Source organism: Phodopus roborovskii, unplaced genomic scaffold (assembly GCF_943737965.1).
Source record: "Phodopus roborovskii unplaced genomic scaffold, PHOROB, whole genome shotgun sequence".
Classification (NCBI taxonomy): domain Eukaryota; kingdom Metazoa; phylum Chordata; class Mammalia; order Rodentia; family Cricetidae; genus Phodopus; species Phodopus roborovskii.
Genome location: NW_026125059.1, coordinates 13,449,514 through 13,475,396, shown reverse-complemented (window position 1 = coordinate 13,475,396; position 25,883 = coordinate 13,449,514). Strand labels below are relative to the sequence as shown.

Below are 25,883 nucleotides of genomic sequence, written 5' to 3'. Positions count from 1 at the left end.
TGCCCTGGAGAGCTGGGATTTTTTTTTAAGGTGTCATACTGCCCCCTGTGGCACTATGTTAACTGGTAAGTTTCTGTCAAATCTATCCAGTCTGTGAGTGCTACCAAATAAATAGGAATTACAAGATCAAAGTGGTTATATATTATGAAAATATGAGACAAAACTGGCTCGAGATAGGAAGGGGATGTTTTATATTTAAGTTGCTAAAAACAATTCAAAGATTACTTAAAGAACACTTAAGAGTATGTACTTAAGCCATTTTTACCACAATTGCTTTGTAGTATCTATTCTTGATTCTTGAGTAATACAAAGCAATGGCATACACGGATGTTGCGCCTCCTGTTCCCTCTACCACTCCTTTCCTCACTTTTTCCTTCTTTGAAACAGGCTAGTTCTAAATCCAAGACATCACTCTTCCAAGTGCTCCTATTACAGGTGTGGGTCACCATAACTAGTTTTGTTGTTTTGTTTTGTGGTGCTAGCCAGGCTAGTTCTCTGCCAGAGCTGCATCCTCAACACAAACTACTTTTTCACTTTGGAGGCCAACACACTTTTAGTGTGGTGGTGTGCCAAGTGTTTGCCTTTCACCTTCATTTCACCAATCTTCCAGCTTGGTTGGCATACAGAGACAACGAAATAGAATTTTTTGGCTAAGAATCTCATTCAGGAAGACTGCCTCTGTTAGGGTAGAGAGGAGAGGGTTTTAGACAGTAGTGAAAACTACCAACATTGTTATTAAACCCCTCAGGATCCTAGCACACACACAGAACTGGAGATCTGAGCTCCTGTCACAGGAGGCAAAGGTTTAGTTAGAGCGTCTCTTTGAAAATGCACATACAGTTACTGGCAAAGAAGCTTTTGTGTTAATCATGACTCCCCAGAAAGCTAGATAGCCAACATCAAGGAAATAAAAATGACATTTATCTAAAGGAGAAGGAAAATGGCAGCAAGAGACAGAGCTCTTTTGGACATGAACTGGGGCCTTCAGATTGGATAGAAGTTAGGCAATAGGAGGGTGGCAGCAACTTGGAAGTCTTTCCAAAGACAGGTGGAATGCTTCTTTTGAGTAGAAACGGCATGGCTTCTTTCTGATGGGGGATGTCCTTTTGTATATATGTTTCTCTTATTGGTTAATGAGTAAAACACTGATTGGCCAGTAGCCAGGAAGGAAGTATAGGTGGAGCTATCAGACTGGGAGAAATGTGGGGAAAGGAGGCAGAGAGAAACCATCAGGGAGACGCCATGTAGCTACTGGGAAGACAGGATGTGAGGGAGTTCTCCGGTAAGATAAGGCCATAGATTGATAGCTATGGGTTAATAATTAAGAAAGAGCTAGCCAGTAAGAAGCCCGAGTCATCAATCAAACAGTTTATAAATAATATGTCTCTGTACGTTTATTTGGGGCTAAGTGGCTATGGAACCAGGAAGAACAGAAACTTCTGTCCACATCTTTCTGTTTCTATGACACGTTATTCTGGTCAAACACCTTTATAAAACCCAAACAAAATCAATCTCTCAATGTCTTCTCCACATTTGCTTGGATGCTACTTGTACAATTAAATAATTTTATCAGCAAGATGAGTGCCATTCACTATTACCATAATCACCAAGAGATAAATATATAACGTTGGTCCAAACACCGGTGATTGCCAAGCAGTCTTCTGAAAGCTTCAAGTTAAGAGCATTTCTCAGTTAAATATTTTTGACAAGAAAACTAACACCAATGAAGGGATTTACAGAAAAAGGAAAAACTGGAAAAATAATCAAGAAAACACATTACACAGAAGCAGCAGAGACACTTTAAACCATGAAAGAATAGGGTGAAAATTTCCCAAAGAGAGTGTATAGTTCCCAATCTAGTTTTATTTCAAACCAAAATGCCAGGCAGGGCTCAACAGCAGCCCCTGAGTGTTATAAACCTGCATGTAGCATTCATAGTACCATGAACTGTTTTGCTTTACACACACACACACACACACACACACACACACACACACACACACACACACACACGAGACAGAGAGGATAAACCATTATAAGACAAGGGTTTCTGTTGCTATTTCTGCAGTACTTAGCAGGCTACAGCAACAGAAAACAATGAGCATGAGACATAACAGCAGACTTGAATGGTTCACAGTACCATTATTACAGTTGGAAGATTCCAAAAGCCATATAATTCCAATAACTGCCAACAAATTAAATAAAACTTTCCCTCAAAGTTTAGCTGAAAATCAACTAACAATCAGGAGTTGGCATTATATGAAGATGACACCATTTGGAAAACCATATTCACAAAGACAGCAAATATCACCTATTGCATTTCCCAAATTGGGAGGAAAAATGCCAGAGCTTCTAAAGATGGCAGCTTTGGTGACACATGCAAATTAGGAACACTGTGGTGAATTTTACTGTCACAGGCCAGAGATTTTTTTTTTTAAATGCCGTGTTGGCCAGGCAGTGGTGGCACAAGCCTTTAATCCACGTGGGAGGCAGAGGCAGGCAGATCTCAATGAGTTCAAGCCAGCCTGGCCTGCAGAGTGAGTTCCAGGACTGTTACACAGAGAAACCATCACAAAACAAAACAACAAAAAACAAAAAACAACACCTTAGCTCTAAACTTCTTGTTCCCCAGCCTTGAGGTCAGGAGCAGACATACCTCAGATTCAACTTTTCCTCCCTTAGCCTTGACAGTCAGGAGTAGCCACACCTCAGATTCAGGTCTGTTGTTATTTAGACTAAGATGGCCAAAACATCCTTCTGTAGCCACACCTTTGACCTTTAGGTCTTGTGACTTGCTGACAGCTTTGAACCTCTCTGTTCTTGTGCTAAGATGGAGTGCAGCCATCTTTATGGGCACTCACACAAAGCCATGCTTGTTGCATTTCTTCTAATCAGCATTTTAAGCTAAATTCACTCTGAATACTATACATTCCCTTATATTTACCCCCTTCATTCTATATTTATTATATCTTTAACTGTATTAGCATAACATTCCTTGGAAAGGGGCACTTATGAAGTGTTCACTCTGTCCCCAAGCCTGCACAGAACACCATGTGAATGGCTTGATCCAGGCCTTTTACAACTCTTCAGTTGGAACTACACAGTGAGACCATGTCTCAAAAAACATGTGGTTTATCTTAGGCCACACTATTAGCAAGACAAAATGTGGAGATCTGGGAGTTTGGGGCTCTCACATTAGAAGCTAAGCACTGTGCCAGCCTGTAATCCAGCTGTGAGGTAGACACAGCAGATCCTGAGGGCAGCCAGCTAGTCTAGTTCAGTGAAAGAGCCTGTCTCAAGGCAATAATGTGGAGGGCAATGGGGAACCACCCTATGGCCTACTCTGACATCCCAGGAAACGTGTACATCCACACTCACATGCCTATCATGTACACTCCCTCATTCCCACACAAAAGGCAAATCTAGAATTCATATCCAAGTCCAACCAACACAAAGTGCTTAAATATTGAACTAAGCTTTCCCTAACCCAGACATGACTTCCATTTTGAACATTCTTGCTAGGACTGACAGCCCAGGGGAACCTGGAAAAGGGCCACTCTATGCTAAACATCCAGTGCTTAAATGCCTCACAAATACTCAATAGAGTAGGATTTACCTATTTAATTATTATTTCTATCAATTTCCTTACCTCAAACTATAGTATTTCTGGGTTTTGCTACTGATATTTTATTCCAACTCTTCAGACAAAAATTATTTTTGTTGTTTTGGCCTCTAGTTCCAAATTCTTCTGCCCCCAACTCCTAAATATTGGGACTGAAGGGCTCCAAAAGCCCTTAATGAACATTTTCTGTTCTTTTAATTAAGAAATTTTATGTGTATGAGAGAGAACACGAGAGCTTGGGCATTCTGGAGATTAACCCTATGACCTTGTTTGTGAAGGGTGGGCAACACTTTACTACTGAGCTAATTTTTGTGTCACCCCACCCCATGAACTTAACTTTTTATTCCATTTTCCAAAGCTCAAATTTTTAAAAAAGTAAAAAACCCACAAGTGTAGCTCTCAGCCCTCACCAAAGCAGTGTCTTTTTGCAGCAAAGACTATTACAGAGACCCACAAGCTGGTCAGATGCAAAAGATACAGGGCCATGGGATTCCCAGCCCCAACAGATACATTTAAAACACAATCCCTATACTAAAGGCTCAGGGAACATCTTGGAAGAGGAGGCAGAAAAACAATGTTAACAGGCAGAGACCCAAGTCTTTCTGTAAGACAGTGTCTTATAGACATGGCAGGGAAAAGCACCCATGAAATCTGAAAAATACCATTGTCTAAGCAAGCAACATTTATATAATGACAATACCAGTACACATGCCAATGTAGATAGGGAAATTTCACAAGGCCCTATCTCTAGATGAAGAGCTACATATAGACATTCATGGCTGCTGAAAGAGAGGCAGAATCACCTTTTTTTTCCAGGGACAAGTCCCAACAGGCTATCCAATTCCAAGTGGTTAGCTTAAACACATAAACACTAAAGAGACTAGTAGTTACATAGATGTACATGTGCGGACACACACAGTCTATATAATACATATTAATAGTATACAATATATAGCAACAACAATTTATAAAGAAGCCATGAATCTGAGAGGGAGTTGGGAATGGGGACATAAAAGGGGGGGAGGGGCAAGTGGAAATATAAATACAGCACTCATGGATGAAATTCCCAAGTAAGAAATTTAAATGAAAAAGTTCACAAGTTATGTCCATATATAATTATGGGACACACTGTGATGATATAAGGTATGGATGTATGCATATCTATAAAATAACACGTGTGTATACACACACACACACACAGTGTGGAATAACTTAGTCAAGTTACCATCCACCACTTTAAACACTTATCCCTAACTGCATTTTTTTAACCTCTGACCATCATCTCCCCAACCCAAAGCCTGCAGTAAGTAACCTTCATTCTCTGCTGTGAGGTGGTTTCAGACTTAAAGGTCATTGAGCTTTTGCCTATCTATGCCTGGTGATTTCCCTTTCTTCTTCTGGCTAGGGTCAGCAGATCTGAGCTAAAGCCCTACTAAGGAATTCAGACAAACCACTTGATTTCTCTGAGCCTGTGACTTCTTGGTAAAAATGAATAGTCTATCTAGTGTTTGCTATGTTGATTCAATGAGACAAATAGCTAAAGATTTACTGAGAGTCATAAAGATAACCTAATCTACAGTAAACCACAGACTACAAAAAATTTAAAAAACACAGCTTTAAAACTGATAAAATTGTGCCAAACTGAAAAATAGAAAAGCTTAGTTCTTAGGAAACTAAGTCAGTGAACTTGAAATGGATAGTTTATAATTAACATACAGAATATTTCTTTTATGTTGCTATTTGTCAAATGTATAAACCAGGCGGAGGTGGTGGACACCTTTAATTCCAGCACTAGGGTGGCAGAGTCAGGCAGATCTCCAAGTCTGAGGCCAGTCTGGTCTACAGAGTGAGTTCCAGGACAGCCAGGGTTACAAAGAGAAATCCTGTTTTGAAAAATAAACAAAATACTCTTACTGTACTAAGCTGTCAGATATGTAGAATTGATGAGGCCCCCATCCCTTACAGAGAAAGAGCAGGCGCCGAAGGGGGAAAGGACGGGCTGAAAGAAACACTGGAAGTTGAGCAGCTTGGGAAAAGGGAACAACAACCCAGCACATGTGAATGTAAAGGAATGATGCAAAAGACCTAACTAACCAGGAAACCATAGGATGTTTAGCCTAAGAAGACCAAGACAGACGAAGCTAATGTAAGACTAAATCTAGATCACAAAACACTCTGCTATGAAAAAGGAAAAAAAAGAAAATGATGGTAAAAAGGACCTGCTAGGTAGGAGATATGAACTAAACTACCAAAATGAAGCCCAATTAACAAACCTTCATTGCCTAAAAACAAGGCAGTCTTTGCCAGGGAGGTGGCTCCATGAATAAAGGCAATTGCCACAAAAGCCAAGTGGCCTGAGTTCAAACCCATGTAAAGTAGGCAAAAACAGATTCCAGAGTTGTCCGCTCTCCACCATGTGAATGCCACAATGTGTACTCCCTCATAGCACACAAACTAATAATAAAATTTTCAAAAATTTAAAGGACAAAATGCTGTCCATTACAGCAGCATTCTTTAGAGACTATAGGTTTGATGTAAAAGAAAAGAGATGGAGAAAATTTCAAAGGATCATGATTTACTTTTAATGATGGAATATAAAATGAACGGATGGTCAAAATTGTAATAGTCACCAACCTTCTTTTTAGCCAGCTTTCCAACACCTTAATAGTTACAGTCTATTAGTTTGGTTCACTAGTTTGGTCCACTATTCAGAAAGAAAACAGACAACCATTCTTGACTTTCTTAGCATCACTTTAAAAAATTACAGCAAAAAGAAAAAAATCAAAACAACAACAAAAACCCTGCATCATCTTAGCTTTTAGTTCAGTGCTAGGATAGAATAAAGGCCTTGAGCTCACTGCACAAACGCTTCCAGTATCTGCTTCACCCATGCCATCTTAGCTCTTAAGTGGGCACGAGCAGGGATGAGTCCATTCAGTCAGGAAGGAGAGTCTCACAGCCTTTTCATCTTACAAAACTGAAAATGTGTCCATGAAACAAAACCTTCCCATCCCTTCTCTCATGTATACAGATATGTTCCCACACATATTGCATACATACATTCATCCCTATGCCACACTGCTTTAATGATGGTTTCAGCACCTCCTGAAAAGTTCATTTACACCCCACCCCCACACACAAGAGCTGAGGACAGAACCCAGGACCACTGAGCTGAATCCCCAACCAAAAGTTCATTTTAAAAAAATCACATTCCTAGGCCCTGTCCTAAGTTTACAGTTTCTGAGATCAGTATTCTGAAATTTAACTAAAGTCTAAGGGGACTCAACAAATACTTTGGGGAGTACTAGTCTGTTACTTATTTATTCCTCTAGCTTACACAATATAACAGTTAGGCCTTCCATTTACAAGTTTCCCTAAAACCTGTTCAAATAGAAATAACAAACATCATCAACTGTCAGAAAGAAAATCTAGTCATAGCCAGGGTTATTAATTGACAGTGTCAACTTCTGGTTTATGCTTCCACTTGTTTTCAAAAGCTCTTAACTCTTAAAAATGCTTCAGTTTCATAGTGTGAACTAGATTGCTTCTTAACTTTTTGGCTAAGGTGTAGTGTAGTCTAAACTAGAACAACAGGAATATTTAGAATGTCTGTGGACCTTCTTATAGCTAATACCCTGCATTCAGAAGAACACCTTTTTCTAACAAAGAATGTCTTTCAAGATCCCAGTGTCTGCTTAACTTCAGATCTACTACAGGTTGCTTTAGTGGTGTGGATGTGAAAGTATGCATGTGGCCATCTTAATTTTTTTCCCCAAGTTGCATTTAGGTAATAAAACAAAATATGTCAAAGAGGACCACATTAGCCAGGGTATGGGCTAAAGAAGATAACATGTTTTCAAAAACAACACACTTAGTAAATGAAAGGGAAGCATTAAGACCGCACTCCCCCCATGACAGGGTTCAGTGAGCCCATAACTGTGCCATTCCTAACTTAAGCCTCTGGAAACCTGTGCGGATGGTCCTGTTTCTTTTGGAGGTTACAGTGTGATTATACTTTTTAAACTGTTTTCAGGGACTGTGTTTCCATGTTTTAGCTACTGTCATAGCATTTTCTTTATAACAGTTGATGTTTGAGGGTTATTCTTTCAACAGGGTTTAGGAAGACTTCTAAATAGATGGCCTAACTGTATGTTACACTGTGTAAGCCAGAGAAATAAATAGGTAATTGACACCTTGGTATTGCTTTAGACAGTAGCCTTACCTTTACCTTTCATTACTAAAGCTTCTATTAATGAGAGTAAGAGAGGGTCATTTTCTGTTGGGCACTGCTCTTTTAACTTAGAGTTTAACTCTAAGCAGAATAGTATACACAACAGTACATGCTGTTCATGGGGCTGTAGGGAGAACCTACACAGCTGCAGCTGGCCTTTATCTGCCCTTAGTCTTTAGCACTTTCTGTTTAAAATAGGTAAATCATGTCTGAGAGTTTACCAAGGGAACAAAGCTTATGCAAACCATGGTTGAGAAAAATCCTGCACACTATTTGGCACTGTCCCTAAGCTTGTTTAAGATGTTTTGGAGATATGGAAATCAACTTACTAAAGGTGTAAATTGGAGAATACAACAGCCCTTGGCTGGGGGGGGGGGGGAGGGAGTGGGCTTAGTCTGAGAGGTTGAGCTCCCCTCAGCTGCAAAGACTAGATTCATCCTTAAGGTATCCTGTCTTCTTTCCACAGACCCTCATGACCCCACATCTGTTCTACAACACAGGACAAATCTTTTAGCACACACACAAAAAGGTGACAGTGAACTTTAAAAGTATCAGTCTCAAAGACATATGGTAATCACTCATGAACCACAAGGTATACAGGAAGCAATACAGTAGAAAGAATAATTCTTTGGAGGAACACTTAAGTGGAAGAGTTCATGGGAATACATCTTCATTTCTGGAATATATATATATATATATATACACACATACGTATATGTGTGTGTATATATATATATACATACGTATATGTGTGTGTGTATATATATATATACACGTATGTATATACACACACACATATAACACCCACACAAAAACGTGCATATACACACACAGGGTTAGCATACAGAGAGGCCTCAAAACTATGGATACTATGCAACATTACCTAGTATTGCGTATCTCCAACAATACTGTCTTGACATTTTCTCAATTATGGGATCTTGAGCAAGAAATCTTAAAACTCACTGAGCTGTCATTTCCATATATGCACAAAACTTCATAACACATACAGCAACACCAATGTAGCCATACAGCAACACCAATGTAGCCATCTTACAAAACAATTTGCAGAAGCAAATGAGTGGTGTTTACCAAGTGCACTGCTAGCTGTGAATTCCTTCTGCAACTATGTGCCAATGGTGAGTTTAGGGACAGAAACAGTATTTTTCATGTGGGCTGTCAAAAGCAGAAAACTGAAGGGCACATTCCAAAGGTTTTCCTAAAAGCACAGGTGAATTCAGTTCTCATAATAGCAATAAGCTTATAAAGGCACTGCCATCTGCAGGCCATAGTCATGGAACGCCTGTAATGGTTATTTAAAATTAAGTTTCAGAGCAAACCTTTGCTCATGGGACTTCTAAAGCTTTTCCAAAAGCTGTTTTATTTTTAGCTTGGAGCACTGGTAGATGAGGCTCTATTGCTTAAGTTCTGAAATGGACTCCTGATAAAATAAAATTCCCCTTTTCTTCTTCGCACAGAACTGCTGTTTAGAAATTCGAGGACAATGAATGACCTGATGTTTAGTTCCACTCTGTTCATACCAAGGTCAGCCCCAGTGAACATACACTTCTTGTCTTACACAGCCCTTGGTCATGAGGTATCTGGAATGGTCCGAGTTGGCTTTTCTGAGTTTCCTTTTAGGAACTTAAGTAAATCTGCTCTCACACTTTATAAAAGCCAAATTTATGAATAGATAACTAATGGGTCATGGAACAGTTGATATTTAGAAAAATGCCCGCCGTTTAGTTTTTGCAATGTGGTCAGCTCATTATACAAGCAAAAGCAGCCTCTATATTTAGGTTGAGAGTATGAATGTTAGGGGTCCCAAAGAACATGGAAGGTAAAAAAAAAGATGAGCTAAAGGGAAGAGACAAAAAAAAAAAAAAAAGGAAAGACAGACATCCATGTTAACCACCGGTCAAACGTTCTTCAATCCCCACAAGGCAAAACTAGGGCCTTGTTCCAAACGGTCGACACAAAGTTACTTTTTCACACTCAGACTGATACACAAGTATAGTTGCCAAAGCCCCATCAGGGTTTGCAGAAATATCCTTTTATGAACTGTCAAGGTGGCTACCACAAGTGCTGTAAGAAAACAGAGGAGGCACACCCAGTGTATTTGAGGGATGATTCTTGCAGCTCCCGGGACTCCACTTCTAAGTCAGTAATGGCAACCTTTTACAATGAGAATAATTATCATCCCGAAGATCCCAGGGCATTTCAATGGGATCTCGAGTGCCGCAGGGGGAAAAATTCTACATACAGTGAAAGCCACAACACGACAATTAACCCCGTACTCCTAGTGGTTCCCAAAGCCTGGAGCGCACAACTTCAGGAGGAACAAGGACACAGTGTTTATTTTAATAGACAGGTATTTATTATTATTTTTTTAAATGAGCGTTAGAAAAATAACTGGCTTTCCATCACACGGCTTGGGGTTGAAGTTTCCGCCTTAAACAAATGTATTGGGGGAGGGGGATTCGGAGTCAGTTTTAAGAAAAACATTTTAACATTTGGTAAACAGTACAGATGGTAGGCGGACTGTAAAGATGGAGCGCGAGGAACTGAAGCTGGGGAGACCTGGTCCTAAGCACATCCCCTGGCCCGCTACCGTGGAGCGGGAAGGGCCCAGTGCTAGGGCCCTGGGAAGCCAGTAGGTTCTGGCGCCGTGTCCGTGCGAACCCCGGGTGTGGTTTCTGTCGCCCGGTTCTCCGGGGCCCAAGGTGCACTTCCATATAATGGGCGAGCTGTCACACAAGTTGACATCTCGAGAATGCGCCCGGGGCGACAGCTCACCCCAGGTTGATTGGCGTGGGGACACCACCGCCGAGACCGGTATCCACCGCCCCGGTTCGAATCCCTCCTGCGCCACGGACTTGCTGAGCCCCCTCTCGCTCCCTCCCCCATCCCCGGGCGAGCGACTCCACAGACTGGTGCCCAGGGCGTGCGCCGTCCTACGAAGAAGACTCAGCGGCTGCGACCGACGCGGGCCGCGATGCCCACCTCAGCCCGCAGTCGCTCGCCAACCGGGCTCGGCCAGATCCGGGCCCTGGGCCGGACCGGAGCCGGAGGCAGCCGCGCCCCGCACCGGGCATGCGCAGCCTCGCGCGCGCCCGGAGAAGAGGCCACGGCCGCGCGTCGAACGGACCCTCCCGCCACAGCGGGCCCCCCACCCCCAACGGCCTGCCCATCAGTCCTACGCCTCGGCGGACGGCCACCGCTTCCCGGCACTCACCGCTACCAGCGCGGCCGCCTCCCCGCCGCTTCTCCGCCTCAGACCTGCCGCTACCGCCTCGGCCTCAGCCCACCTGCCCGCCGCAGGACAAAGGCGCCACCAACCGACCAGCGCGGGCACGAGGCAATGGCGGCCGGGGCGGAGTGTGGAGGTGGTGGGGGCAGAGGGCGCGCACGCAGCGGCGGCCACGGCAGTGACGTAAAGAGCGTGCGCGTTTACGGCAGGGCCGAGTTGGGGCGTCCATCTCCTTGGCGACGAGGGCGAGGAAGTGGAGCTGGGGCGGCGGTTGAGAACGCCGACGGTTGCCTAGTAACGGGGTCTCTGTTGAGGACCGGCTCCATGCCTTGGCCCCTTCAGTCTGGTCTTTGCCTGCTGTTTCCAGAGCCCTTTCCCACCCCGGTAAAGGGCAAATAGAACATTTAAATCCCCCAATACTTTCATCCCTGTAAAACTTACAGCCCTAGACGCCCAAGAACCTGTAGATCTGTCTGTCTACTGCAGGAATATGCAGTCTCAAGCTGATCTCAAGGAACAAAGAGAGTAGGGAGGCGAAGGAAAAGCTGTATTTAAATTTACATTTAAATAGGTTGTGCATCCTATTCGTTTCACTGACAAGAGGCAAAAGGCTCCTAGAGATACAGTCGCGATTCTTCTTGAGTTATTTCTTTGAGGAATATTCAAGGTCAAAAACAAAATCCCTACAGCATAACTGTCGACCGTGAAGCATGTAAAACGTTGCTTTTCTTTTCCCCATTTAATCTAGAGTTTGTCGCAGGGAATGGAGAGTTGTAAATGCTCTCTATTAAAGCTATGACTACATGAATCGCCGCAAGAACTCCTCAGATGCCATCGGGTCTCGATTTCGGATTTTGATCCCTTGAATAGTACAGATCAAGTAAAATGGTGGCTGTGGAATTTGAACATCGAGAGTCCCAGTTTCTTTAAACATCGGTTCCTGTGTTCACTCTGTTCATTGAACACACTCGCTGTTTGTTGTACATCTGCTACAAAGCCCTTAAAACTTGGCTGGTGAGGTGGTTCTCGGGGTAAAGGTACACATTAAAAAAATAAAACAAAAAGCCATCTTTAATCCCAGCACTCAGGAAGCAGAAGCAGGCAGATCACTATGCAATTAAGGTTAGCTTATATATTAGGAGTTGCAGGTCAGTAAGGGAGATCCTGTTTCAAAATTTTTCTTTTTAATTATAATTCTGTGACTTGTTATGTACCTACTTGCTAGGCACCCTCCTTAGCAAATAGAGACTCTTCTCTGTTCTTGTGGAAAGTAGAGATGAGTAGAACAGGTTTAATAAAAATCACCCTAGGGAGTGTAGTTGCACACTGAGGTGTGTGTTAGTGAAAAGCAGTATTCATTCTCAGAGCCTAACCTTACACACAGGTGAAATAGCTGTAACATTGATAAGATCGCACGAGATTAGAGATCAAAACAGAAAGCCTGTCAAATAGGTAGTCCACAGACACTCATTTTTCTTCTCTAAAAAAGAGCCGGCTCAACAGTCGAGAGTGTTTGCTACTCTTGCAGAGGACCAGGGTTGGGTTCCTAGCACCTGTATGTTAGCTCACAACTGTCTGTAACAACTCCATTTCCAGGAGACCCAATACCGGATTCTTGCCTAGGCGGGCACCAGGCATACATTTAGGCAACACACTCAGACATAAATTAAAAATAAATACTTAAAACGCATCCTAAATCACAAACATTTAGGAAGAATCATGCCAATCATGTAATTAAGCTAAAGCATGGGCTGGCACAGTTGGCAGAGCGCTTGCTCGCCATGCAGGAAGACCGCAATGCATCCAGCACTGCATACACTGGTGTAGTCTTGCAAGCCTATAATGCTCGTAGCTCTCAGGAGGTAAAGGAAGGAGGATCAGAAGCCCATGGTCATCCTCTACTACACAGTGAGTTGGAAGCTAGCCTGGGCAACATAAGGTAAAGGCAAAAGTACTTGATTTCAGAGGTGTATGAAGGAAAAACAGACGGGACTTTTGTCCTTGGGGAGCTCACAACCCATCAGGGAGCACAAGTGTGTGTGCCACCACTGCTCGGATGTGTGCCCAATAGTGGTATTTCTTGCTGGACACAGGCTAGTTCCCTCAATTTCCCGAGGAACCTCTAGTTGGCTCTCTGTAACAGCTGTGCCCTCCTCTATGCACCTTCACCGACCCTTGTTAGTTTTGTCTTTGCTTCTGAAGTCTTGCTCCTAGAAGTGGCCCAGGCCGGCCTCCACTCTGTGGTGATCTTTGTGCATCAGTCACCAAAATGTTGAAGATTATCAGTCAGTGTTTTCTTCTAAACCCCCTGTCATCAGAGTGCCCTGGCACATTATGAGTATACAGGAACATTGTCTAGGCAAAGGGACGAATCCCTCTTAAATGCAGTTCTTAAAGGACTCACAGGAGCTAATAGTGGTCCAAACAGTCCACATTTCTTAACATTGGTTTTAGTGGGATTCCTGGGCCACGGAGCTGTTTGACAGAGGTGAGGAGGCTCCATGCAGACTGGGGCTGAAGGAGCAGCAGTCTCACTCAGTTGGCTGCACAGACTAACAGCCTGCCTGCCTGCCTGTGCTGCCCTTAGGGTGGCAATGGGGTGACCCTAGTCAGTAACAGATCTCCGTTGTTTTGAATTCCCTGGCTCAAGTTTACAGGCAGAATTTACCATTTGGATGAGAACACAAGCTATGGGATCAGAATGACCCTTCCTGAACTCATCTGTAAACAGGGAGTAAGTATTACACGCTACATTCAGCTGAAATAAGTGTAAAAATCCCACAGTTCGTATGCATTGTACCTATGGCTCTCTGAACCAGGCCTGGCTCATTAACTCACAGCATCTGCTATCGATTCCTGTTGTGACATCACAGTTTGTGACTTTCCACAGATCTGTTTGGGCAGTATTTTTAGACCATTGCTAGAAAGCAAAGGTCCTTAGGTTTTCATGTCCTACTCTGATCATAGCTGGCACCAGGTTCTCAATTGTTGAACATTGGAGAAGGGGTGGAGGGAACGTTGCTGCAGTGATGTGAATAAAGCACCTGGTTAGCCCCAACAAATCTAATAGCCCACTGAAGCAAAGCCTTGCAAGCACAGTAGATGAGACTAGGTCCTAGCTACTTGGCAAATTCTGTGAAATATGTGAAAGGGGGTGGAGTAGGGGGACTGTTGATTGGTCACCTTTTAAGTGCTTCCCAGCCATTAGGGACCCTCCTTGGCAGGGTCACCTGGAGAGGAAGTGTCTGGTGTCTGGTCACACCCCTGTGTCAGTATGCCTTTGTACTACTTTGATAGTCAGAATAATGGCTGCCAAAGTTGCCCGTGTTCTCATTTCTGGAACTTGTGAATCTCTCTCCCTACATGGTAACAAGGCTTGTCTGGGTAGACCCATGAGTTGCACAGGTTCTTATAAATGGAGGTAGGAAGCAGAGTCTCAGAAGGAAGCATGCTTCCTTAGCAGAAATGAGACAGGGAGAGGGCAGAAGAGAGAGATGGAAGGAGATGGGGTGGGGCAAATGGGAGGTGTGATGGTTTATATGTGAAACGTCCCTCACAAGCTGTGTGTTTGAAAACTTGGCCCCCAGCTGTTGGTGCTGTATGGGGCGGTTATGGAAACGTTGGGGAGAAAGGATCTAGATGGAGGTGGGGAATTATCCCTGGACCTTTCAAGGTCAAATCTGACAAAACCTGAGAAGCAGAAGCCTCATACTCCTACTGCTGCCGTCACGGATTCTCCCCACTGTGATGGACTGAGATCCCCAGTAACTGTGAGTGGCAACGAATCCCTCCCACTACCAGGTACTTCTCTCAGGCATTTGCTGGTGGGGGGGGGGGGGATAGGTGGGGAGGGTATTGGTGGTCCCAGGAAGCAAGCAGCTTCTAGAAGATGAAAAAGGCAAGGAAATAGCTGTCCCCACAAACCTCACAGGAAGAAACACAGCCCTTCTGATATATATTTTTTTAATTTTTATTTTATGTGCCCCGGTGTTTTGCCTGCATGTGTGTGTGTGACTGAGGCTGTCCGATTACCTGAAACTGGAGTTACAAATGGTTATAAACTTACATGTGGGTGCTGGGTATTGAACCTGGGTCCTCTAGAAGAGCAACCAGTGCTCTTAACCACTGAGACCCTGATTTTTTTTTTTATAACTTTAGACTTTATTATCTGCAGAAAACATGATATATTTTTCCTGTATTAACATGACTTATTTCTTCCCCTTTAATAATTAAATATTTAATTAAAATAGATTTTGACACACCAGAGGTCAATCTAATTAGATTTCCTCTCTTCTCTCCTTAAGCTATTTAACACCAAATAACACTTGAATAATTTTTGTGTATGTTCATTTTTTTTGGTCAGGGGGTATTTCAAGACAGGGTTTCTCTGTGTAGCATTGGCTGTCCTGGAATTAGCTCTGTAGACCAGGCTGGCCTTGAACTCACAGAGATCTGCCTGCCTCTGCCTCCTGAGTGTTGGGATTAAAGATGTTTGCCTTCACCTCTCAGAGGAGCATGCTCATTTTGAGACATCACTTTTTATCTCTTGATTGGCTTTGAATTCACCATGGAGCCAAGGATGGCTTTGAACTCCTGATCCTACTGCCTCTACTTTCCAGGTGCCAGGGTTATAAATGAACACCACCATGCTTAGCTCACCCTGAACCAATTTAACCTTTATTCTTTACCATATAATATTCTATTCTACAAGGAGGATTCAGTTCGGGGTTAGCCACTGTTACAGTAATGTCTGTGCTAGATTGTCATTACACTTGATGGAACATGTTTAGTCTGTCTGCAGAGCCATGTGAGATATACTTGTTAAACATTAACTGCCATTAATAAGAGTCTATGCTACTCAGATGACCAAGTTAATCCATTCAATGCCCTGCCATCAGAAGTTCTCAGAAGATCCAGCTCCCCATTTATCTCTGTAATGCTACTTGTAAAGAGAGAATAATCAGGTTGAGCAGTGGTGGTACACACCTTTAATCCCAGCACTCAGCAGGCAGAGGTGGGTGGAAATCTGTGAGTTCCAGGCAAGCCTGATCTACAGAGCAAGTTCCAGGGCAGCCAATGCTGCAAAGAGAAACCCTGTCTCGAAAAGAAACCCTGTCTTAATAAAACGAGAGAGCCAGAGGGTGGGGCATAAGGAAGGAAGGAGGGAGGGAAGGAGGGAGGGAGGGAGAGAGGGAGAGAGGGAATAATCAGACAAAGGTAAAGGATGATGACAGAGAACATCATGACAGGGAAGCTATCCAGTGGTTCCCTATTTCAGGAAGCAGGATGTAGAATTTGAGAATGCCTCATGTGGTTTTGTGTGTGTGTGTGTATGTGTATGTGTGTGTTTATGTGTGTGATATGCATGTGTGTAAGCCTATGCTTGTGTGTATGTGGTATGTAGGTGATATATATGAGCATATGTGTACAAGCCCATGCTTGTGTGGGTGGTATGTGGGTGTGTGTGGTGAATGCTTATGTGTGCATGTATGTACAAGCCCATGCTTTTGTGTGGTATGTATGTGTGTGGGGGTATGTGTGGTATATGCTTGTATGTGTATGTGTGTACAAGCCTTTGCTTGTGTGTGTGGCCAAAAGTCAATGTTGAGTATATTTATCACTGTCCACCTTACTACTATTATTTTTTTGATACAGGGTCTCTCACTGAAACTGGAAATCACCACTTAGGTAGGCTAGCTGGCCAGCAAGTCCCAGGGATCCTCCTGTCTCTGCTTCCATGTGATGTAATCACAGGTGTGCACCACCATGACCATATTTTCGTGTGAAGGCTGGGGATCTGAACTCTGTTGTCATGCTCATACAGCAAACACTAACCACTGAGCTACTCCCTTGCCCCCCAACCCCTTTTATTTTGAGCAGGGTCTCCCTATGTAATCCAAGCCTTGAACCAGAGACCTTGCCTCGGCCTCTCAAGTGCTGGGATTACAGATATGCATCATCATTCTCCACATTCTATGCATTTTAATTTTAAAAAGCTCCCCCATGTTTGCAAGTCACTGGGCTAGCTAATTAAAATTGCAAAGATAACACACCAAAAAAGCCATTCACCACATGTCACCATCTCTCTGGATCCTTTGCAGATAACCCAACCCGATCATGTTAAATGTCCCTTCTGAAGCTTTTGTCTCGATAACTGGCTGACTCAGTAGAGATGGAATTAGAAGATGAACACTTCAGGTTCAAACCCCAGTGGTAAAAGTGTCATTTCCTTGTTATTCATAGTTTCTGGGAACGAGGAAGGGCTGGCCCAGAAGTTCTAGCTCAGAGTCAGTGGCTGTCTCACTGGCTGGGGGTGACTAGAACACCTGTGGGTGACATAGGTCCTTCTTCACACACCCCTGGAGTGTCTCCATGTTGATTATCCATGTGCCGAGCCTGGGGCTTCATGGCACTGTAGGGCAGTCTTGCTGTTTACACACAGCTCAGGGCTCCAAGAGTGGAAAGAAACCAAACAGGACCTACATAGTTTTCTGTGACAGAGCTTGGGCAGCTTCAACCAAGAAAAATGTAAATTCTGCCTCAGGATGGGAGGAATGTCAAGACCCTGTTCTGAGACGAGCTTGTGGCATGGCTAAAGAGCTGTAACTATCTTTGAGAAACCCTGTCTGCATAGCTGAATCACCTCTCAGCCCCATGCATAATGTACTCAGCCTTTCCGTCAAACTTTCTCAGATCTCTCTCTGTCTCTGAGTATCCTGGACATCACCTTATCTATGCTGTTGTCATCCCTGGCTTGGCCCGCTGTGTGTGCGTGCGTGCGTGCGTGCGTGCGTGTGTGTGTGCTCATTATTTTCGAGACAGGGTCTCACTGTACTGTGGCTGGCCTGGAACTAACTTACTTACTTACTTCAGGCTGGCCTTGAAATTATAGAGAGCCACCTGCCTCTGCATCAAGTGCTGGGATTAAAGGCCTGCACCACCATGGCAGCTGGGATATTTTTGCAGGACATATCTGTCCCCAGTGTTGTAGGATAAACATGAAGCTGTCTTCAAGGTCCTCTGAATCGGGCCCCCTTTCTGCCTTCCTGCTTATATGAGGCCACTGTCTTCTATGCTTTCAATCTGCAACCACAGTGGTCCTTTTGGGCCCAACACACATCATGTCCTTTGGACTCAAGGTCTCTGTGTCTCTCGTTCTATGCTCCCAGCCCCATTCCCATTTCTTTCTCCATCCTTCATTCCTTCTCTTTCTACTCTTTAACTCAGTCCAGATAATTCTATAGGTTTTTGCCTGCCTTCACTTGTGCTCTGTGTAGAGAGGCAGTGTAACGGCGTAGCTAGTAGAGCAGACTGTTGCTCGGTACCTGGGTTCAGACCTTGGCTCTCCCATTTACTACTGTGTGGCCTTGGGTACAATACCCTAACCTCTTCATATTTAAAATAGGCAAAAAACACAACAGAGGCGGTGGTGCACACTTTTAATCCCGGCATTCAGGAGGCAGAGGCAGGTGGATCTTTGTGAGTTCGAGGCCAGCCTGGTCTATATAGAGAGTTCCCGGATAGCTAGGGCTACACAGAGAAACATTGCTTGAAAAACAAAACAAAATTGTGAAATAGGTACAAGTGCCTGACACATAATACTCAATGGGTAATTTGCAGCCTGTTACTTCATGTTCCCATCTCACCTGTGACTTTGGGTCCACTGCTGAGGACAGAGGGGTGCTAAATATAAAGCAAGGACCCTTGGCATGGCATTCATGAAGATGAATGCCTTTTTTGACTGGAAGTAAGCCTTTCTCTTGATTGTGAATTGCTGCTCTGTTCCAACAGAAGTCAGGCATGTCTATTTCATTGTGAGACTAAGGGCTGAACTTACTAGGGCTTTAGACATGGAGCAAGCTCTGTACTACTGAGCTACAGCCTCAGTCTTCTCTGGACTTCTGACTTTCAGACAGGGTCTCACTATGTTGCCCAGGCTGTCTTTGAACTCACTCTGTAGCTCTAATTGACTTTGAACTTTTGACCCTCCTGCCTCCACCTTGAGTGAGTATCGGGGATGACAGCCTATGGCAGTAGGCTTGGCTGCTGCTGGTGTGTTCTTGTATTACTCTTCAGACTTGTCCTCACTTTTTGATGAGGGAGGGTTTGCCACAAACTAGATCTGTTATTTAATTAAGTAACGAACAAACACAGAGTACTATGCCACATGCTTGCTGCCAATATTTTGATGATTTTATGTCTATATAATTGCTTTTTTTCATTACACTATTATGATATTCAAATCCACTGGGAGAAATCAATAATTTAGACTCAAATCAAATTTAGATTAAATAAATTTATTCTTACTGCTGGCAGAACAGCCTTAGAGCCAAAACAGCACGCCATGCACAAGGGGGTCAAGGTGGAGTTTTAAGGTAGACATCAGAAAGGTGTGTATTACAGCTATCCATGGAATCTACAGCTGGTCAGGAAAACTGTGTTACTTCTTCAGTTGTTTCTTGCTTTCCCTCTGTGTAAGGATAAAAAGCCCATTCTACCTCTTTCAAAGGCAGCTAGCTGTTACTACCTCACAGCCCATTCATTACCTCATTCTTATCTCCCCTGTAGGCCACTAGGTTCTCCCAGGCATTCCAGAGCAAAAGGTCAATAGCTCTTAAAGGATACCTGGCTCCACATTAAGTTTCTTTATTCTTCACAGGGGACCCGTGTAAATTATTACTCAGGTCAAACCACTCTAATGACTGGGACAGGTCAGTTCATTTCTGGGCAGGCAATAACACAGTGCCATCAGGTTAGGACTGGCTGTCATGTCCCCACAATGTCTTATTCCTGGGAAAATATATTTTTGAGAAGGGTCCATTGACTTCTCCAGACAGAGGAGGCCACAGCACACAAACACTTAACAACTTTGGCATAAAGGAAGCCATTGATGGATGGAGGCAGGAACTCTCTTGGGGGCATATGAAAGAGCGAGGAAGCACTTTGAGTCAGGAATTTTGCTGAGCACTTTATGTATACCCTAGCTCGGTACTCTTTACCGAAAAACACAGATATTGCAGTCCCACTTTATGGATGAGAAGGTTGAGTTTCAGAGAAGCAGATAGTTACTCAACAGCTTGAGGGAGTCTACTTGTCTTTGCTCTTAATATTTCACATGTAAACGGTGACTCATCCTTCCATTTGACAGATATGCAAACCGAGACCCAAAGATGTGAATCCATTCTGCTCCCTTCCACACACACTGTTAAGTGTCACAGTCAGCATTTGAACCCATGTCTTTGAGACTTGAAAGTCCCCCTGTTCTATTGTACCACGTGGAGTTTATGGTCGTACCATGGAAATGCAGTCTGGGCGAGCTGACGGTTGGCCACGTGTATGGCCCCAGCAAGTGTGGCCATGCCATCCCTTGGGATCAGACGGGTGGGAAAGAAATGACTACATTTTTTTCCCCCTGTGGAGTCACAGGCTGGTGCAGGGAGCATCCTGGCTGATGTGAAATACACACTGGCACACAGAGCACTCCATTAGCCCCCATTGTTTAGACGAGAGAGTCAAAAGTAGGAAGTGGGGGATAAAAGATTCCCAAGTAGGCAGCTCTCTGTTGGGCTCCTGCTGGAGCGGAAAGAGGCATTATTTCACAACCATTAGTGATGAACTCCGCAAGGATGAAAGTCGTCTTGTGACCTGTGAATGTAACGAGATGAAAATGAGGTAATGTGATGTTTTATAACGACAGAGGATCTGAGAAGCTGGGAATTATCTCAGCATGAATACTACGAGGAAGCGGGAACAATGGGAGCCATCTGGAAGCAAATCTCTATTCAGCTGTATTTATAGCTGTATTCATCTTGTCTTTCAGTTCAGAGGTCACCAAAGCGCTTGTCTCACCTTGCTGTGTGTATGAAAATACTGCGCCTGTCACAGTCCCCACAGCTTCCTTCTGTGGAGCCCGTCACATATAAAGGAGAGAGAGGCAGAGCCTTCCAAAGAACGGAATGAATAATAGCTCAGGCTGAGACAGAGAAGAGAAGGCAAGAGAGCAGGGGGAAGAAAAGAGCTAAGAGGTTTTGTTCACCACTGCCCAACCTCTTTTTCTAGCCTGGAGCTGTCGCATAAGGTGGTACATACTAGCTATATGTGGCTGCTTACCCTTTTGTGAAAAATAAAAACTGGGCTGGGGTACCACCATTGGTGAAGTACTTGCCTTACACATGCAGGAACCTCAGTTTAATCCCCAGGACACACATGAAAAAGCTGGTTGTGTTAGCACATACTTGTAATTCCAGTGCTAGGGAGACAGAGATGGCTGGTCCCTAGGACTTGCTGGCCACATCTGGCGAGCCTCAGGCCAGTGAGAGAGCCTGTCTCAACGGAGCTAGATCCATTTCCTAAGGATGGCATCCAATGTTGTCTTCTGTCCTCTATATATAGGCACACACACAGACACACAGATGCATATAAACATATAGACATACACATCACACACACATACACACACACACACACACACACACACACACACACACACACACACACAGACGAGTAAGTACAAAGACATCCACCTCCTCAGTTGTAGTGTCCACATTCAGGTGTTTCCAAGACACCCATTGCCAGCAGCTACCATGTTGGATGGTGCAGATATGGAATGTGTCTCTATCATAGATGGGCCAACCCACTAATATACCTAGGAATATTCAAACTTCAGGACTTCAGAAACCCAGCAACCCTTAGAGAGTTGGAAGGAGTCTTCTGAAATGGATATAAGAATACTAAGTGCCCAGTGATCATGGAGGAGCTACTGAACCCCCTGAAATGCTTGCTTATTATCAATGGTTGATATCATTTTTACTAGATATTATGATATCTTGATAAAAGACTCTAGGCTTTCCAGTAACCATACAAGTTTTCACTGTCATTTCAGAGGAGAAAACAGGTTAGGGTGAGGCCATGCTGTCAGTGGCACTGTGGTTTTAGACCCATGTCTCTGAGGTCAGAGGTCACAGTGATGACGATCAGCTCTGCTCTCTCCTGCTGCACGCCTCACCTGTCATTGAAGGATTGATCTTGGCTGCTGTCTCTTATAACTAGAAAGTGAGGCAAAGCTATGAGCTCATGCACTGATGTGAGAGCTCGTGCAACAGTTTCCTCTGAAATGGAAACATTCCCTCCTGCCAGGAAGCTCCTTAAGAACTCACAATAGCTTCAGGAAGTCCCTGAAACTAACAAGACAGGCTAGGCGCTCCCTGCCAGAGCCAACAAGTGAAGCTGCGAGTCCTTCTCAAAGGAAGTGAAGCTGGGCCGCAAAGAACACTCTCAGAGGAGAAAGCTATGAAGAAGGCCTAGCCCAAAACAGCTGCCTGGAGGAGGCAGAAGCCAGAGGCACTTCCTGGAGGGGGTTAGACCAGCTGAGGCACCCTGGAAAGGACACCCCCAACTGTGGAGCTGCCTGTAGGCTGTGCACAACAAAACTCATGGTTCACCAAGTTGGACTTTGGTGGTATATGGGCTTTGGCCTGTCGTCAGATAAGTAGACATGTGTGTTGCATCTTCTTGGGAAAAGTTTTGTCACTTGATAGAGATAATGCCTGGAAGCCATGATGGGAAGTTGGGTAAGTGAAACATCCAGAGGAAGGGCTTCTAGGTGGGGGAGGGCTGATGAGCAGCAAATCACATCGTGGCCAACTGGGGTTTCGCCCTGACTGGGAAGACAATGCAGAACCTACTTCCTGGACATCCAATCCGAGGGGCTGAGGAAATAGGGCTGCAACTCTGCCAATGGTGGAAGGCTGTTCCAAGGGGCATTTAATGCTGTCACTTCTATTCTGCTTCCATCCAGAACTAGCTAAAGATGCTCTTGAAGCCATTAATGGGCTCAGAACAAGTGGTCATCAATGCTCAGGATACATCTAAGTGTGGATGGAGGGCCTGAGGGTGGGGGACCTACAAGGTGCCACACAGTGGGTTATTGGACACTCTTCTTTATCAAAGTGATGGCTAGTGCCCAATACTATTTTACATCCTATAATACGAAACTGAGATGGTTACACTCTGCCAGAACATGCCTGTGGGAGAGGCCAGAGGCACAGTTAGACATCTGAGCTGATTCTTGACACAGATGATAGAGGAAAAGGTTGATTTCCATTGCATACAAAGAACTCATTAGCCTGGGGACTCTGTCTAGTTCAATACTATAACCCTAACATGTGATCCAAATTAACTGCTCAGTGAATTAGTTGAGTGAATTCCTGAGAGGCTGAATGACAGCTATCTGAAAAAAGATGGTTAGTTCATATATAAGGAAGTTCAAGTGGCTGACAAACTTTTAATAAAACATAAGATACTCACCTTCCCTGGGCTGGTGCTGCTGGCCTGTAATCCCAGCTTCTTGGGATCATGAGGTCAAGATCTTCCTGGGCTCCAGGATGAGTTCCAGGCCAGCCTGAGTAACTTCATCCTAAGGAAAAAAGACTGAGAACATGGTGTGAAGCCCTAAGGCTCAAACCCTACAACCATAAAAAGAAAAAAGCGATTAATATCAGAGAAATATAATTTTTGAGAAATGTGAACTGAAGCAGCAATATCTGTTATACATCAAATTATCGAATATTAAATGAATGATAACATTTGGTGATGGAGAGAGTCCAAGGTCCTTTTTTTAAAAAAAGTGTTTTGTTTTGTTTGAGACAGAGGATCACTATGTAACCCTGGTTGTCCTGGAACAGGCTACGTACACCAGCCTGACCTTGAACTCACAGAGATCCACCTGACTTTGCCTTTGGAGTGCTGGGGCTAAAGGTGTGTGTAACCACACCTAGAAGTCCAAAGTATTTTTAATCTGAATTTTTTTTCTATTTTTCTTTCTTGCAAAGCATTTTGAAAACATCTGTTTGCACTTTGTCTACATAGACAATTCCTTCTAGAAATCTTCTCTATGGACATCAGAGTGCAAGTGCCCAAGCATGCATGATCAAGGACCTGTGTTTCTCAGTGCCCATTGCAAAAGTGGGAATGAGGATGCAAGTCCACAGTAGAGCAGCTGAATCAGATGAGATAAGTTCACTGTACAGAGCATTCCAGAATTCTTTCAAGCAGGAGCTGAAGATCTGTGTCTTCAGACTTGGTACGATTCCTGTGATATGTTATGTAGTGGGAAGTTCCAGAAAAATGATAGATTTCTTTTCTTAGGAAAAGAACAAATTAACATGTAGAATGATCCCTAATGGGATGTCATGGAAAGAAGATAAAGGAAGAAAAAATGTGGGGGCTGGAGAGATGGCTCAGTGGTCACAAGCACACACCGCTTGTAGAAGACCCAAGTTTGGTTCCCAACACCCAGGTCAGGGTGCTCACAGTGGCCTGTAACTCCAACTCCAGGGGATCCAGTACCCTCTTCTGGCCTCCACAAGCACTGTGCATGAGCACATACCATACACAGATACACATAACCAAAAATAAATCTCATAAAACTATCATGGGAATGATGTTCATATCATAACAACACAGGAAAATATGAACCAGAGATTCTTGCTTTCCCTGGGAGAGCTCTAAAGATACCAACAGGCTAGGACTAAAATGTGGACACAAATGTACAAATGAAAACATTGATTTAATTTTGGAAAAGGACAATGGGTTACTTTTGATCTGCAAGATCTCACATACATGTGAAATGTCTATTTAATATAATATCCTTTAGTGAACTAATACATTCTGCATGGGCATTGGAGAATCAAAATACATGATTCATCTGGGGGAGATGGCTCAGTGGGTAAAAAGTGCTTGGCATACAACTCTGGATATCCCACAGCCACATAAAAAGCCAGCTGTGGCTGTGTGTGTCTGTAACCCTAGAACTGAGTGTTTATCAGTACAAAACCATTGCTCTCAGAAGATTCAGAATCCATGTACCTTGGGTGAATTCTTCAATCATACTGGGCCTTATTTTTTTGTTATTATATTTATGTACTTATACATTTATTTATTTATTTACTACATATGCTCAAGCAAGAGTGCTGCTACATGTGTGTGGAGTTTAGAGGCAACTTTCAGGAGTTGGTTCTCTCCTTCCACTGTGTGGGTTATGGGAATTGAACTCATGTTGTCAGACTTGGCAGCAAGCGCCTTTAACCCCTAAACCAGTCTTACCAGTCTTGTAGCTATTTTTTTCTGAGACAGACTTTCTCACCGGACTTAGATAGAGCTTGCTGATTTGGCTACACTGGCTAACAAGCTCCAGGTAGGCTCCTGCCTCTGGCTCCCAGCGCTGGAATTACAGACCCCCACTGCCTCATTTTTGTTGTTTATTTTGTTTGTTTCTTCGATTATTTTGATACAGGCTCTAACTATGGAGCCCTGGCTACCCTGGAACTCCCAGAGATCCACTTGCCTCTCCCTCCCTGGGGACAGGATTAAAGACACATGTCGCCATGCCTAGCTTTCCCTTGGGTTTTCACAAGCTTTCCCTTGTGTTGGTGATCTGAACTCAAGTCCTAATGCTTCGGGGCAAGTATGTCACTGACTGGTCTATCTTTTCAGCCATACCGCAGGGTTTTATGTTCTGAACCCTTTGTGCCACCTGTTGTTCTTTCGTTAGAGTTACGAGAATAAAAGGCTGGAGAAGGGGTGGGGGTGAGTGGTCCCGGGCGAGGGTCCCAAGTGAGTGGCGTCCCAAAGTAAGGGACCACGTGGGAGAGAGAGCAGGTTGCATAGCCGAGGGTGACCCAGGCCGGGGGGGGGGGGGGGGATAACATGCCGGGCAGACAGAGCTTAAATGAGTTTATTTAGAAAAGGGGAGTGAGGGAGAAGGGAAGAGACATAGAGACACC

At 43.9% G+C, this 25,883-nt stretch overlaps 1 protein-coding gene across 2 annotated transcripts in view; it reads right to left on the bottom strand.

Moving 5' to 3' along the window:
* The window catches only part of Ncoa5 (nuclear receptor coactivator 5), a 34,589-nt gene extending 23,355 nt beyond the window's left edge, over positions 1-11,234 (bottom strand). For both annotated transcript variants that reach the window (XM_051186360.1, XM_051186367.1), the window contains exon 1: positions 11,086-11,234. The gene's annotated coding sequence lies outside the window, so the exon portion shown is untranslated. The remainder of the gene's footprint in view (positions 1-11,085) is intronic.
* Positions 11,235-25,883: the final 14,649 nt, after the last annotated feature.